Source organism: Rattus rattus, chromosome 11, assembly GCF_011064425.1.
Source record: "Rattus rattus isolate New Zealand chromosome 11, Rrattus_CSIRO_v1, whole genome shotgun sequence".
In the NCBI taxonomy this organism is placed as follows: domain Eukaryota; kingdom Metazoa; phylum Chordata; class Mammalia; order Rodentia; family Muridae; genus Rattus; species Rattus rattus.
The window spans coordinates 92011711-92029297 of NC_046164.1; the positions used below are offsets into that span (position 1 = coordinate 92011711).

Consider the following 17587-nt stretch of genomic DNA (forward strand, 5'->3'; position numbering starts at 1 on the left):
TGTATTTGATTGCTGTATTTATAGTTTATAAAGAAGACAAGTTACACAGTTAATTGTAACTGTGGTTAGGATCACTGGCTGCTTTTGCAGAGGACTTAATTCTGTCCCACATTTGCCGCTCACTCCTTCTATAACATTAGTTCTAGGAGATCAGTTACTCTCTTCTGGCCCTTCTAAGCACCAGGATATACAGAGATACATGGACACAAAATATCCATACACATAAAATAAAATAAATTTTAAAATAAAAACCTGATGTATTTATTATGTGCATTGTTGTTCTTATTTCTTTAGTTTTGAAGCTATTCATTTAGTAAGTGTATGTGTGTACACTGGGGAGTTACCTGCTACAACTCACATTCTTTAGTTTTGAGACTATTCATTTAGTAAGTTTATGTGTGAACCCTGGGGAGTTACCTGCTACAACTCACATTCTTTAGTTTTGAAGCTATTCATATAGTGAGTGTGTGGGTGTACACTGGGGAGTTACCTGCTACAAGTTACCTGTGAAGTTCAGAGGGCAACCTGCAACAGTAAGGTGTCTCCTTTGCCTCATTGGTTCCAGGGATTGAATTCAAGCATTTAGGAACCAGGACTAAGTGTCCTTATCTACTGGGCCATCTGGGCAGCCCCATTTGTAAAATATAAATAAGTTTTTCTTAAACTTTTTATTGACTCTTTGTGAATTTCACATTATTCACTACAATGCCATTCATTTCACCCTCCCTTATTCTTGTCCTCTACCCTTATAAACTTTCTCCAAAAGAGAAAAAAGAAAAAAAAATCTAGTAGTGTGTAGTGTGTCATAACGTGTCCCCTATTATACCACTCTGTCCACGCTGCTTGCACATGTTCATTGAAATGACTCATAGATCTGTTATAAGGTCTCTGGCTTCTGCTACAGGATCAATACTGGAACCTCACTGGGACTGCTCTTAGATATCCTATTGTTGCCCTGTGTCACGTAGATCTTGTAGTTTTAGATCTGTAGGACAAGTTCATGCACTCAAGCAGTTCATCAATGGTGCAGATGTTGTGGTGGGCCAAATCAAATCTCTGAATCTGGGCCTAAGAGGTAGTAGCTAAGCTAGTCAAACAGCTAGCTCTCAGACTCTCACACACTCAGGGCTAGGGCACCAGTAACTCTCACAACCAGGGCCAGTTCTACCCTACTGTCCAGGCAAGGTACAGTGCCCACTCTCCTGAGTGTTGCAACTAGTGAGTGACATGGGTAGTTCTCTGACTCTCATGACCCAGGAACCAGCTTTCCTACCATTCTTATCATAGGTGGTGAGTGACGAGGGAGGGGAGTAAGACATTTCTCCTTCATCCAGGGCCAGATCTCCTACTTTGTTGACTTGGGGGTCAGCTCTCCCGTCTCCTGTAGTTGGCAAGGGGTGGTAGGGGTAGAGGGGTCTATCTTTTCCTCACATATACCACCACATAACAGAGAAACAGTGGGTCAGCTCTCCAGTGCTTACACCCTCAGGGCAGCTCGCCAGAGCCCCACTCCCCCATCAGTTTCAGCTCAACTGTGCTGCCCAGGTGTGCTAGGCTTATGATCCCAAGTGCTGCAGCTGGTGAGGGGCAGAGACAGCTCTCCTACTCTTAGGAGCCTAGGGACAGGCCTTGTACTTGGTCATGGTAAGACATAAGGCAGATGAGGGTATCTCTCCCTGGTCTATTCTACTGCATGGGTCAACTCTTTTATGTTCATGTCCTCCTTGGGGCCATCTCACCCACCACTTCCACAATGTGCAGGGACCTTTTTTGAGTACTGCAGCTGGCTAGGGGCAGGGTCAGTTTTTCTGCTCTCAAGTCCCTGGGAATAGCTCTCTTATGCCAAGTAGGTGAGGAGTAATATCTGGTCCCTGGACAGCAGCTCAGACTAGGTATATTTACCTCACCTTTGATGTTAACAAACCTCTGCTGCTATAAGGCCATGGACCCTGATGTGGGCCCTGGTGGCAGAACAGGCCAGGACTCCATCATGATCCAAGGTGGCATTACTGGCTATACATATCAGCTGTTCCTCAAAATCCTTGATTGTCCAGTCTGCTTCTCTTAATTTGTCCCACACTATGGTTTCTCCTTCTTTTCTATTTCTGCATACTTACTTGCTTCTCTTAGTGGTACCCAGGGTCTCTGAGAATTTGAGGTCATCTCAAGGGTCATCTCAGGAATGTGTACATTATGGCACTGGGCAGGGGTTATCTTTGGTATGCCCCACTCAGACCTGTGTTGTACTGGACTGGTGGTCCAGGCTGCTAATCATTCAGATGTTCACAGGTCAAAATACTGAGTGAAGACATAGCCTTTCTCCTCTCTGCCACCTACTGATACACATGTGACACAGCAGCCATACCTCCAATGTTTCTAGAAGAAGGTAACGTATGATTTTAATTGAAGTAGAATTACATAACTTTTTTTCCCTTTCCATGTCTGTTCCACTGTGCTATCCTCCATTTAATGTCTCCCACATCATCAAAGTCTCAAGTTGATAGCTAGTTTTTCTTTATTATTGTTACATACATATATGTGTATATGTATATATGTTTATCTATGCAAATACACATGTATCTACTGAGTCCACTTTTGTTGTTTGTGTGTATATGGTTTCAGGGCCCATCACTCTGGAAAAATGGTAGGTGTTTCATTCCTTGGAAAAGCTTTTTTTCCTTTACTCAACTGACATCAGCTGCCAGTAGTTCTTTGTCTGGTGTTGAGACCCCTTTGAATTTTCTCCCTTCTGTACTAGCATGTCTGTTGGGATTGCCAATGTTCTGGTTTGATTTATGTAACAGTTTCTAGAAGAGACTCTTTTATAACTGACTTTTTGGTATTTTTCATCTTTAAATCTTTCTGCTTCTGCTTCCATGATATTTCCTGAAGTGTTAAGTACAGGAACAGGGATGCAGAAGTATCTATTGGGCCTGAGGTCCCCATGGTCCGCCGATCCTTCCATTTTGTCCAGTTGTAGTTTTCTGTGATGATCTCCATTAGCTGTAAAGAGAGGCTTCTTTGGTGAGAATTGGTAGCTACATTGATTCAGGAAAAATAGCCCCTGCACAAAGAAGTTAGCCACATTTAAAAAAGTGTATAAAAGGATGAATTTCACAAACTTTATATCTTTTACGTACAGATGTACAATAAGGTTTGTCATGTGATCTCATAATTAAGAAGAATGCACATTAATGTCACATTGATCTACTGCTATACTTGACTTTAAGATTTGCAAATATCTTCGATGACAGAAGACAGTACAATCGCATATGATGCTATACACCTGAAATCTTCATTTTTGAATTCAGACAATTTTGAAAACTGCCATTTCCTTTGAGATATGTTATATCATTGAAATGAAATCTCCCTGTCTATTCCTTTGCAGTAGAGAATTTAATATGTCTTTACATAGTGGATAATATCAGACTGCTTTTCAAGAGATATTTTCTGTTACCCCTCCTCATGGGAAGAATATGCTTGGGAGTGAAAGAATTAACTTTGTTCATTGAAAGGGCTATCAATTTACTATTACATTATTTTATAAATATGTAGGGACTTACAGATAGCTTTCTACATTTATATGACAGGAATTTGTCTTATTTATGAGGCTTCATAATCACACATATGCAAGTCTAATTCCTTTATATTTATCCTGTCACCATTTGGATTAGTTTGGAGAATTCCGTTTTATTCCCTTTAATTTATTCTCTCTCTCTCTCTCTCTCTCTCTCTCTCTCTCTCTCTCTCTCTCACACACACACACACACACACACACACATATGCTATGTGTGTAGGTTTGTATGGTGTATGGAGGCCAGAAAAGCTTTTAGACTACTATTATCTGGGGTTACAGGCAGCTATGAGTCACTTGGTGTGGTGCTGGGAATCTAATTCAGATCCTTTTGAAGAAAGTGAAGGGTTCTAAGCCACTTCTTAAGGGGCATATATAGTGCGAATATTGATAGATTCCGTGAAACCCTCTTTTATAATGTGAAGGTCTGAGGGTATCATAGTTTTGCACACTCTTTCAGGCCCTTCTGTCTTTTCTCTACCTTCTCCATTTGGGTCCCTTTGTTCTGTCCAATGGTTAACTGCAAGAAAATCAACCAACCAAACCCCACCAGAGCTCCCAGGAACTAAACCACCAACCAACGAGTACACATGGAAGGGCCCATGACTCCAGCCATATATGTAGCAGAGCATAGCATTGTCCAGCATCATCAATAGGAGGAAAAGCCCTTGGTCCTGTGAAGGCTTGTTTCCCCAAGGTAGGGTAATGGCAGGGTGCTGAGGTTCGAGTGGGTGGTAGGAATAGGAACATCCTCAGAGAAGCAGAGGGAGGGGGGACTGGGTATGGGAGAGGGGGCAAAGCAGATAACATTTGAAATATAAATGCATAAAATATCCAAGAAAAAAATTTAAAAAATAGTATGCTTTGTAATTTAAAATTCATTTAGTGAATATTAGAGAAAAAATAACCTCTCTCATAGTGCTGTACCTTTGATTTTCAAGTTATTATTATTATTATTATTAATTGTTGCAGGACATTGGTGCATATATATATATACAGATATAGGTAAATATAGATATGGATATGTGTGTGTGTCAGAGTACGAGTTTGTGGAGTCTATTTTCTTCTCCCAAATGATACCAAGTATTAAATTCAGGTTGTTGATCTTGAAGTGTTTGACAAGCAAATAGCTTTATCTATTGAATCAATTCTCTGGCCATAGAAGTTATATTTTAGAACTTAAAACGATGCACCTATATCCAAAAGGCAAACAATAATTTAGCTAGTTTTGCTTGGCGTAAAGCAATTGGTAGGTAAACTGTCACTGTGTGACACGCTACTGCAGGCACATTTTATTACCAGATTCTTAGTTTGTACCATATTTACTTTTAATCAGTAACAATTCTGCCAGGTTATTCTACTGTACTCTGCAAAGATTCCTAAGTGTTTATCATTTCACACTTTTTAAAAATAGAAAAACGGTGTTGAGAAGTTCTGTGACAAACCTTCCTCTGAAAATATAAGATTCAAGCTCTGGTCAGCTTCTCGGTTTACTTTGCTTCTGTGTTCTAATTGAACTAAGCCAATATAGGAGATGTATCTTGTTTGCACCTCTTTCATGAACATATCCTGCTTGTGTCTACTGTCTTGCTAATAAGAAACGTTGTGTTTTCTAGTGATACAGGAATCTGATGTGCATGAGAGAAATGAAAGCCCATTGTTTGAAAATTTAACATTTTTAGGATTAGATCTTTAATGTATTTATTTGATTAAATCTGCTTGCATTGGAATAAAGTATTCCTTTGAAATGTTCTTAAGCTACTGTGGTAATTTAATCCTTTAATGCCCTTTTAATATGGAAAAACCTAGGAATGTATTCAACTACATAGCAGCAATAAATTATAGAGGTGACATTTCGTACTACAAGGCAATTGTTGAATTATTTGGTAAGCAACTGAATCCCTTTGGGTTAAAAGAAAGAAGAAAAGTAACACTTCTACATTATACATTACAATATTGTTCCATGTACTTTTATATTTTATTAAAGATATATTTTAAATGAAACTGAGGTAAGTGAAAATTATATATATGTATATATATATATTCTTGAGAAGAATAAGATTTCATAAGCATTAAAATAAAAGCTAAAATTTCAGGGAAATAGGTTCTTGGTGGAACTGCACTTAAAAGGCATTTAACATAATTGCTCAATGGAAAATCATGTTGATAAGCAAGTATTACAAATGGATTTATAGGGCACATCGTAAGAGTCAGTAGGGTTTTTTCATGTGGGAACAGATAACACATACTGATGAGATAACTAAAGAAATATAAGTAACTGTAAAATGTGTTAGCAGGGTTGCTAAGCACATAAAGTAAAGGAAGTTAATTCATTGGAGGACATTGGCCCCACGTGGCCTCAAGGATAGGATCAAGAGCTGCAGGAAGAAGCTGTCTCACAAATACCACAGCCTGAAATAAGGATACACAGCCCAGCAGATAGAGTTCCAAGAGGATAAATATTGAAAGATATTGAAACTACTCCTTGCCCTTTCCTTACTCTTCCACTCTGAATTCACCCAGGGCAAAGCCAATCAGAATGTGAAGAAAATAAGTCTATTGAAACCCCAAGTTGTATATGAGAAGGAAAAACTATTATTGTGTACATGTTTCTTAGGAGGAAAATTGTCCTTTCACCATAACAAAAATCAACAAACTTGCCTGTTATTATCTCGCCAGGTAGCCTTTGCCTCTGCTATTGTCAGGACAGGTATTCACTAGTGATGGTAGCAGAGTGGGTTTTGCAAAGAAAGCCATGGCACCAACTGTCGTGTCCATGGAAACAGAAGATAAGTAGCCGAGAAGAGGGACATCCAGAGATTAGGTGATTGATTTTGCCTGGTTGCTTGGAGTTTTTCTGGTGATGAATCCTTTTATTACCACATTCAGAGTATGCCTTTTGCAGATCCCTGAATCCCTATGTTGCTTCTCTTATGTGATTGATCTGTGAACTCCCATTTTTAAGTCTGTTTATATTAGTTTGCCTATTCTGAGATATGTGTATTAGGCAATGCTCATGAATTAGTGCAGATTGGTATTTCAAAAGTGTCCAGGGCTGTGCGGGCAGAAAAGTAAATGGCTTTAAACTCATGAAATTTGGCCCAGTGCTTAGCACAACCATGATGGGTGTGCGTCAGAGAGGTGTGGCTCTAGGACTACCATCCTGAGGACTTCATGCTGCTGTGGAGTTTTGCTCTGATTGTTGCCTTCATATCCTCTTAATCTAATAATTTTATGGAAATTCGAAGGTGCCTTCCAGCCCTCGTTGGCAAGTATCATTGGCACTCACAATAATAGGGCTTGATCTTTTTAAGGCAATGTTACTGGAGCAAATTAATGACTCAGTCACCATCCTAGGAAAGAACTTAGAAAATGTAGCAGTGGGAAAAATAAATTACTAGTGAAGTTAGGTAAAGATGTTTTTGCTAGTGGCTTTAATGTAGAAAATCTTATGGAACAATTTGAAGTTCAGAAGAATACCCTCCTATTAGTTAAGCTAGGGACTAGGCACTTTTTGAGGTTAAGGAACAAGATCAATGGCAGTCTATCCAACAAGCATTGATTGACATGAGTCTCACTGAGGCTGAACTGGTGAAGATTGATCTCCTGTACTCAATTTTTTTGCTCCCAGTTCCCTGATATGATTTAATAAAAACTGCAGATGAATGGTTGTGCATTCTGAGAAATTAAAGGAGAAATGGTTGATTGTTTTGTATAAAAGTTTAGATTTGTGATTCATTTAAGATTTTATAGGATTACTTTTAAAAATAAAAAATAATTTATCTTTTCTTTGTAACTGCAAATTCCTCACTGCCAGTAAGAGTAACTGGCTGAGAAATTTACCTAGCTTGCTAACACTTTGTTAATCAATAACAAGTTGCTTAATTACAAATGTACATGGGTTCTTAAAAATAATTTTCTTTACCTGTACTACCTAATCTTTTTTTCATGTAAAGGTATTGGAGAACATACTGTTTTTCATAGTCTTTTACTAAAAGAAAAAATAGAATGTAATCACATTGTAATTCTATATTGCTTGAAAGATTTTGCTGAGATACATAAGCTGTGGAAGAAAAAATAATGTTTTGGGGCTTGTTGGAACTTTGCTCCAGTCAACCACAAAATGCATGTATGTATATAAAGTGGTTGGAGCTTTGCTCCATTCCACCCAATCTATGAATGTGTATTAATGTTTGTACATATGTATGCATGTGAAATGGTTGGGTCTTGCTGAAGCTTAGCTCCAACTACCAAAAATGTATGTGGATCTGAAGTTATTGGGACTTTTGCTCCTTCTGTATGTATGAAGATATGTGAAATTTGTTGAAGCTTTGCTCTACATATTCAATGTATATATGTCTGTGTGTCCGTCTGTCTGTCTGTATGTGTGTATGTCTGTCTGTCTGTATGTATGTATGTCTGTATGTATGCATGTGTGTATGTATGTATGTATGTATTTGTATATGTAATGTTACTGGAGCCTGCTTTTTCTCTCCATCCACTTATCGTGTGAGTGTGTGTTTTGTGTGTGTGTGTGTGTGTGTGTGTGTGTGTGTGTGTGAATTTTATCTCTTTCTTTTTCTTTCTCTTCATCCCCTAAGAATTAAAAGATTTCAGAATTTCTCCCTGGTGCTGGTCACAGGGAGTATAGGCCCCAATGAATCATGCTTTGTTCCCTCAGAGAAGAGTCTACTGAGTGACTGAGTGATTACTCTAATGGCTGGCTGCCATAGGCAGCATTCCCAGTTGGTTCCTATCTGAACTGACCCCCATCAGCCTTCCTAGTGCAGATTCCTTTGGCTGCTATTAGCACTGATCCCAATTATTGATTTCATATCTCGCCAACTTCCTCAGATTAATCCTGTATTGTCAAAGCTACTTTTTGACACAGAAGATTTTTTCTTCTCTATAAAGTTGATTAACAAAAGTACCCACTGAAATTCTGACCCAGGGTAGTTATTTCAAGTAATTTCTGTGAATGAATGCAATTGTGCAAGCCCATCTGCAGGAAGTTTTAGGGTACCAACACCAAGGACAACTTGAGGAACCAATACTGTGTATATTTTTAATTTGCTAACTGATTATAGTAGATACCTGATATGGTTATAAATGTTGGTGAAGAAGAATGCACAACCTAAGGGAAAGTACAACAAGAAAATAAGGACCTCTCATACAACTTTGTGGTGCCCTCCGAGCTGCTTATTACTTCATGATGTAATGCTGCTGTGAGACTTTAGCTTTATAATTTGAAGGATTACGTAGTGATCAGAACATCAGAACATGGAAGAGAGAAGAGGATATATAAATAACTGCTGTGAAGTGTAAAGTGTTGGCACTTCTTGAACTTAGAAGTTTTAAAAGCAGACATTTGGGGTTTGTTTGTTTTCTAACTCAAAGACTTGAATTTAACTTGCATTGATTTTTGTAGTTTGGTTTTCCAAAGAACGAATATATATATATATATATATATATATATATATATATATATATATATTCTGCTTATTACAGGCATTTTGACACATTTTCTCAGATAATCAAGGTCTGAAAAGCAAGATTATTTTCATCAGACTTGGATCGATTCATGATTTGGACATTGTTGGACATGGTCAGCCTAATGAATAAGCTTAAACATTCTGTTGTAATGTAGTAAATATGTCTTTCAAAATTTGGACCCCACTATACCTCTCCTGGGCATATACCCAAATGATGCTCCAACATACAACAAAGACACATGCTCCAGTATGTTCACAGTAGCCTTATTATAATAGCCAGAAGCTGGAAAGAATCCAGATGCCCTTCAATAGAGGAATGGGTACAAAAAATATGGTACATCTACACAATGGGATACTACTCAGCTATCAAAAACAATGAGTTCACAAAATACATAAGCAAATGAATGGGACTAGAAAAATATCATCCTGAGGAAGGTAACCCAATCACAAAAAAACACACATAGTATGCACTCACTGATAAGTGTTAGCCCAAAAGCTCGAATTAGCCAAAATACATTCCACTAATTACATGAAGCTCAAGAAGAAGGATGACCAAACTGCAGATGCTTCAGGTCTTCTTAAAAGGAGGAACAAAAATATTCATAGGAGGGGACATGGAGACAAAGTTTGGAGCAGAGACTGAAGGAATGGCCATTCAGATCCTGCCCCACCTGGGGATCCAGCCCATATACATACACACAGCCACCAAAACTAGATAATATCTATGAAGCCAAGAAATGCACGATAACAGGAGCTTGATATAGCTGTTTTCTGAGAGACTCAGCCAGAGCATGACAATACAGAGGCAAATACTAGCAGCAAACCATTGAACTGAGAAGAAGGTCCCCATTGGCGGAAATAGAGAAAGGATGAAGGAGCTGAAGGGGCTCACAACTCCATAAAAACAACAACACCAACCAAACAGAGCTCCAGGGACTAAACCACTACTCAAAGACTATACATGGACTGACCCATGGCTCCAGCTGCATATGTAGCAGAAGATGGCTTTGTTGGGCACCAATAGGAGTAAAGCCCTTGGTCCTGCCAAGGATGGACCTCCAGTGCAGGGGAATGTCAGGGGGGAGGTGGTAATGGAATTTGTTTGGGAGGGGGAACACCCTTATTGAAGAAGGGGAAAGGAATGGGGTAGTGGGCTTATGGCCGAGAAACCATGAAAGGCAATAACATTTGTAATGTAAATAAAAAATATCCAATTAAAAACAGAAAAAATAAGAGAATTTCATATGCATGTCTACATATTCACAGCCATTTGTTACCTCTCCAACCTTTTCTAAAAAATTATCATTGCTACATGTATATATATATATATATATATATGTGTGTGTGTGTGTGTGTGTGTGTGTGTGTGTGTGTGTGTCTGTGTGTGTGTTATTCCCAGATTGCAAGACTCCCAAAGGGACCACCAGGGACCACAACTCTGATGCAAACACACAGAATCATTTTCCAGGCCTGAGCCTGGGTCCCAACCCTTCCTGATGGAACAGGATAGAAGGGTGGCCCAAGGTCTAGGGGGATTGGTTTTAGAAAGGTAAAAACACAAACTGGGCATGTCTAATCTTTGGCATTACATGACTGGGTAAGAGGGTAAAGGAATGTTGGCCTTTAAGCTGATTGGTTCACAGCATCTGGTCAGACCACAAAGAGGGGCCACACATTTAAAAGGAGCATCTTGACCTGGGAATGATTCATGCTTACTTAGCCCACCTCATTATTATCTGCTGGCCACACCTGTTATTTCTATTTTGCAACTACCAAGAATATCACAGTTTTCCAGAACTCAATGATGGGGGCCAAGTCACTCTGTGAAAAAGTTAGTTTACTGGAGTCTGAAAAACCAAATGGAGTTTGTTCTGCTACTCTTCATTTGTGTGTGTGTGTGTGTGTGTGTGTGTGTGTGTGTGTGTGTGTGTGTGTGCGTTTACATATATCTTTCAACATCCATTGTCCTCCCATGGTTCTTCATGTAGGTGTGAACTCCTGTCTTTTTGTTTTTGTCCTCATATGGCTGTCCATTGGTCTTGTCATTTTGCTGGTCTTAATTGGGCAGCTATATTTTTGAGACCTCATGGGGACTTTTATTGTCATGTCTAGGGATATGATCTATCCATGGGCATGTCTGACCTCTGGCCCTAACCTTTTTTTCATATCTTCTTCTCTGATTTTTCCTGAGCCTCCTGTTTAAGGGTTTCATTGCAGATGCATCAGTTGGGGTTAGATATCTCACAGTCACTTATCAGCATTTAGCTAGCTGGATCTCTTTAATTGTCTTCATCTGTTGTAAAAGGAGATATCTTTGATGAGGAATGAGGGTTACCATTACTTGTGAGTATTAAGATAGGTATTTAGAAAAAAGTTATAAATTGTATTTGTTTAGAGAACTGGCAGAAGTAGGCTGTCTTTGTCAATCTGACCTCTATAGCCACAGTTAGTTGGTTGGATAGGTGTGAAATAGCAGCTATAATTTCTCTCCTGTCAAGCAGGCCTTGACCCAATTATATAGCAGTTGGTAACTCTAAGATATTCCAAAAGTACCGATAACTTGCCAGACAGTTTTTGTTGTAGTACATAGGCTGTAGAACTAACTAGAGCTATTGATTGCTCCCCTTCCTTAAAATCTTCAGATATTATGATATCTAGCCCTTGAAGTGGAATCTTCCAATGTGCGAGAAAACCAAGGGCAATGACAACAGCCTATACCATTTTAGGTTTCTATTGGGCTTCACAGTTCAACAACTCCAAACTAGGTATTTCATCCATGGTACTAAAGTTTTGGTAGGGAATTGATGACTCCCAAGTGGATCAATATCCCCCTCACCCTAGCGGTGTAATTTATCTATGTATACACATACACAGATATTTATATGTTAGTTGTGACTTTAGGCAAACAAAAGATTTGATTTTTGATGTTTTATCTCATATTTGATAAGTTCGACTTCAAACTGAAACAAATCTGAATGACATTTTATTCTAATAAAAGAGCCATTCGCTAAGAAGGTATTGCAATCCTAAACATAGATACATCACACTTTGACAAATCCTTTTATAAAAGGCATTGGTTCTCTAGTCAACTTTTGGTTTGTCATTTATGTTATTTTGTCTTAGATACATAAAAGCTTTCAAATAAATGAATTTATCATTTTTCATATATGTACTCTTTATTTTAAATACTGACAGCATAAATGAAATTTCTTAAAATAAAATAAAGTTATATTACAGAAGCTAATTGGCTTCTTTAATGGCAACACATCTAATGTTCCTCAGAAAAAAACAAACTTAGACATAATGGAGTACCAATTATTATGACTTTGTCTTATGTATTGACATATTTTTAGATCATTTTTGCATTCACTATCTAAAATGTTTATATATTTATTATTATTTAGATAACATATCTTCTCAATATTTATATAACCTATTAAGTTCTTTGTAACAATCTAAATGATAAAACATTGTTGTATGTGATAATTTGTAGTTTTTATTATCAACCCTTACACAATTTTAATCAAGCAACGATAAATATAAGTTTACATTTATATTATTTATATTATTAACAGTAACATTTAGAATTTTAAGTGGAAGTATGCTATAGATGTCTACCTATATTTCCACAGAAATATTTGAGCATTTGCAACTCTTAAGAGGCAAGTCATGATAGTGCTGCTGATAGGCTCACAGTGACTAATGTGAAGTTAAATTACAAGATTATTCACTGGTTAGACGAATGCACACATGTACAAGTAGCAGTAATAAAAGAAGCAGGAGGCATGGAACAAATGAGTGAAAAGAGAGTAGCATTCCTCCACACTCTCTGCTTCACTTCTTACCTCCAGTTTTCTGTCTTGAGTTTCTGTCCTGACTGTTTTCAATGATCACCTGTGAACTCAGGGTTGTATGATAGAATTAAACCATACTTTTTAAACGATGCATAGTCAAAATTAAACATTAGATTAGAAAATAATGACCATACCTTCCCCAAAATGTAAATTTGACATTAAATACTAAATTGGAAAAAAAATTATCAAGTCAAGATGGGCTATTTTTAAAAAAAAATCTTCATTTACCATCAACTTTTGCATGTCATGTGTTCTTTTTTTACTCCTTTTTCTCTTTATCTATCTATGCCTATCCATATATCTACCTCATCTCTTTTGTCTATAGGGATGATTATTTGTAAGTGATAGATAAATTACCACATGAAAGTTATACCCACTGCAGAAAATTTTAATTATTAATAGAATGACTATGAAATTACACTATGCCAAGCAAGTGAGATATGTGTATGACAAGAACTTCAAGTCTCTGAAGAAAGAAATTGAGGAAGATCTCAGAAGATGGAAAGACCTCCCATGCTCATGAATTAGCAGGATTAATACAGTAAAAATAACAAAAGCAATTGATAGATTCAATGAAATCCCCATCAAAATTCCAACTCAATTCTTCATAGAGTTAGAACAATTTGCAGGCAGGTAAATCAGTGGAGTAGAACTGAAGAACCAGAAATGAACCCTCAGAGCTACGGTCACTTGATCTTTGACAAAGGAGCTAAAACCATCCATTGGAAAAAAGATAGCATTTTCAACAAATGGTACTGGTTCAACTGGAAGTCAGCATGCAGAAGAATGCAAATCGATCCATCCTAATCACCCTGTACAAAGCTTAAGTCCAAGTGCATCAAGGACTTCGAAATCCAACCAAATCCCATAAGAAAAACAGTGCCAACCAAGCAGAGTTCCCAGGGACTAAACCACTACCCAAACACTATATACATGGACTCACCCACGGCTCCAGCTGCATATGTAGCAGAGAATGGCCTGTTGGGCACCAATGGAAGGAGAGGCCTTGGTCCTGTGAAGGTTGAAACCCCAATGTAGGGGAATGTCAAGGGAGTGGGAAGGGGGGAGTGGATGTGGGGGGGTGGAATACCCTTATAGAAGAAGGAGAAGGGGATGGGGCTTATGTTCGGGAAACCGGGTAAGGGAATAACATTTGAAATGTAAATAAAAAATATACAATAAAAGAAATTACACTGTGAATCTAAATTTTGTCATTTTTTATATGAACTTTGTTTTGCTAAGTTAAAATTGATTTATCTTTTGAAGAAACTGTCAAATATGGTTATTGACAAGCATAGATTTTTCAGTTTTAAGATTTTGATTTACTGTTTTAAAACTTTTTCAGTATAATATTTACCATATGTATTTACTTGCTTACGCGTGTTTTTTACAGTGCCAGCTGGCTCACTTAATCAGACAATATTTTGAGATATTAAATGGTGTAGTTTTTTCTAAAGGTCATGCTAACAAAGGTACAGCAAGGCAGCTTTTAATACATTTTACCACAGGTAATTTTATTTGTTCCCTAGATTATCTCTCTTCTTCCTACATGTATTTTACTATTCATCAATTTCTATTTTTTGTTTACATATTAAGAAAGTATCTGTTTGAAACTATTTTGCTTCAATAAATATTAATGAACTTGTTTTAAACACTTCTTTATCCAGATTTTTATATTCAGTAAAATAAAAAGCATGTGCTCATTGTAACTAGCATTGTATAAATATTCATAAGGCCTCAACATGAAAAGAAGATTAAGAAAGCCCACAAAATTTCTATTTGTTTCTTCCAGCTAACCATTTTCTGCTGTTTCGGCATAGCAGGCAACGTCAATCAAAATGCTTCCCTTGTGAACTGGCAACATTTACTGTCTTTATTCATCAGATTTAGCCCTGACCTTGAGTTTTTCAGGAGCTCACTTCAATATAGCTGCACAACATTTTCATTAAATTGAATAAAATATTGCATTCATGTACAGATGATTACCTAGCTTTGAATTTCAGGTTTCTTCATTTCTGTTTGCTTTTCCAGAGAAGAATAAAATGTGGTCTACATCATTTATATGTCTGACATATCTCCATGTACATATTGTTGATATGCTGAAAGAGAAAATATTTTAGCAGCAACCTTACATAATTTCTCTTTTATGTTTGTCAATATAATATGGAAATCTACATGTTGATAAGTCTGAATGAACCCTGAAGTATGATATAAAACCATTAAGAGCAATGAAAGAATTGAACGAAGGTTAAATTAGCAGTATACTTTAAATATCAATAGTATTTCATCTATGTACAGAAATTTATATATAATAATAATTAGCAAACTTATAATTAATAGAATATATTAATAACCTTTAGAAGATATGGCTGAGTTTCACATGGTTAGCTTGCTCAAAGGCACATACTAATAATTAGTTTTTCATAACTTTATAATAAATGACCACATATTCAGTAACTTGAAATAAAATACATATTTTCATATCTTTCAGGTGAGTTAGTTTGAAGCTAAAACTGATTGGAACACAAAGCTGCCATCCTACGTGTTAATTTTAATGGATACTTTTTCTTTGTACCTTTTCTGTCCCCTAGAGGTACCTACCTTCTTTAGATCCTTCTATTGTCAAAGTAGGTGGTGGGTTTTGGTTGTTTCTCACATAGAAGCATTTGCATGCTAATCTGCATACTTTTTCTTTTATCTATAAGAATCCTAATCCTATACTGAGATGATCTGGTCTAACCTCTGCCACAAAGTAAGCTGCTGAGCTGCTCTGCTTCTATACAGTTCCTTATTCATCTTTAGAAACACATTTATAGCTACGAGAACATATGCATCCCTGAGGGGCTATTACTTTGTCTGTTTTAACTGGCTGGAGTAATTGAGAACTACATTAAGTATTTGGAAAGCCCATATTTCCTTCACTATGCTTGTCTGATTATTAAATAACAGTGTTAAGGGTTCATTAAAAGTTGTATCACTAATGTAATCATTGTTTTGTATAAATTCATAACACCTGGGGATGGTTTAGAAAGAAAGAATGGAGATATTTTATTAGCTTGTGAAAGGCAGTGATGCTCAGGAATTTTGATAAATTAAGACATAGAAAGACTTTTCTCTCTTTGCTACTTGGTAACGATCATGACTGATACCACAGACACAGACTTTGACAACAAATGTTTTGAAGTATCACGTCACATCTAAAATATCCAAACAAATAACAACAAACAAACAAACAAAACCCCACAAAACAGAATTCATGGATTCATATTTCTAACAGGGAGTAGAAATTTGTGTAAGAAAGATTTACCTGACAGAGAAGTCACATGCTGAGTTCTAGAACAACTGATCAGTGTAAAAGTTCCCAGGAGCATTAGCAAGCAGTATTTCCATTTTCTTTGTGACTGACTCCCTTCTGCATGGTGCAGCATAAGTTTTAGTTCAAGGAAATTGGTAAAAAGAATATATTTGAAACCTAAAAAGTCTGAGGTGACCGGCAGTTGGCACCAGAAACGCTATTAAAGGCAGAAAAGTGGATGGGATTGATACAATTAAAAGCACACTAGCAAGGGACTTCAGAATCTTGGGTTTGTGAATTAATTTGGCAAATACAGTTTTAACGCATATTAGAGGAAGATGGTGTGTGAAGTGTACAAAGGTGATGCTAAGCCAAACTGTGAAACAAAGACAGTTCAAGTCCTCAGACTCACATCGGCATGGACCTTGAGTCTTGACCTGGGTCTGAGTTCAGAGGAAAGATGGACTTAGAAATTTAGCTGTGGAAGCCAACTGAACGTCAAGGTTAGAACTGGATATCTGTACCTATCTCTATGCTTGTCTTTCATTTATATTTCTCTTTTATGATGTGTCAGAAAAATCCAAGTACTCATTTCACTGAGGTTGTCTAAGAACTTTGCTTCAGCACTTTATCGTTGAGCAAACAGTGACTAAAATGTCATCCTAAAAATAGAAAGCCACTGTTGTGATAAAAAATAAAAAAAAGCACACTCCATTCCATGTGTACCCTGTCAGTCACACTCTCTCTAGTTCTGGCTCCAGTGGGCCATTGGAACTGGTGCTAATTTATCTCAGCGGCTCCACACTGCCTCTGAGTACTCTCGGACCCAGGCAGGGTCACTGCCATGTCAGTTTCATACAGAGACTGCCTACCTGTGACTCCTTAATGTCGACTCTATTCACATTTCCAGCATCTACCCCCTGCACTTACTGGTGGCCACTCTCTTGTAACTCTCTGCCGCTGCTCTGCTTACATTCCCAACATCTATTCCCTAAGTAGTTATGGTATAAACTCCCAACAACCCATTAAAATCAAGACGACACACTACAACGCAACAATCAGATTTATATGTTAATTTCTCAATCCACAATACATCCACACAATAAAATTACAACCAGTTGATAAGGAAGTAAACCATCCACCTAGATATGATAAATTTGCTTATAGATATCCATCCCAATTACCTTGGCAATTCAAGACCACTTGGATGTGGTCATCCTTCTCTGTCTCCATCTTAATTCTCCTTCCTTCTCCTTCTCTCCAGCCTTACAAAAACGTTGTCCCCACCTTATATTTTAATTGTGCCAGCCCTCATCTGCACTTAGACATCAACTTACAAGCCACGATGGGCTGTTTGGGTTTTTTGGTCCTC

General features: G+C 37.4%; 1 non-coding gene across 1 annotated transcript; it reads right to left on the minus strand.

The window, feature by feature from the left end:
- Nucleotides 1-2254: 2254 nt before the first annotated feature.
- Nucleotides 2255-2387, minus strand: LOC116912980. Its single transcript, XR_004389545.1, has one exon. It is a non-coding gene; the product is annotated as a small nucleolar RNA SNORA17 (small nucleolar RNA).
- Between the last annotated feature and the right edge of the window lie 15200 nt (nt 2388-17587).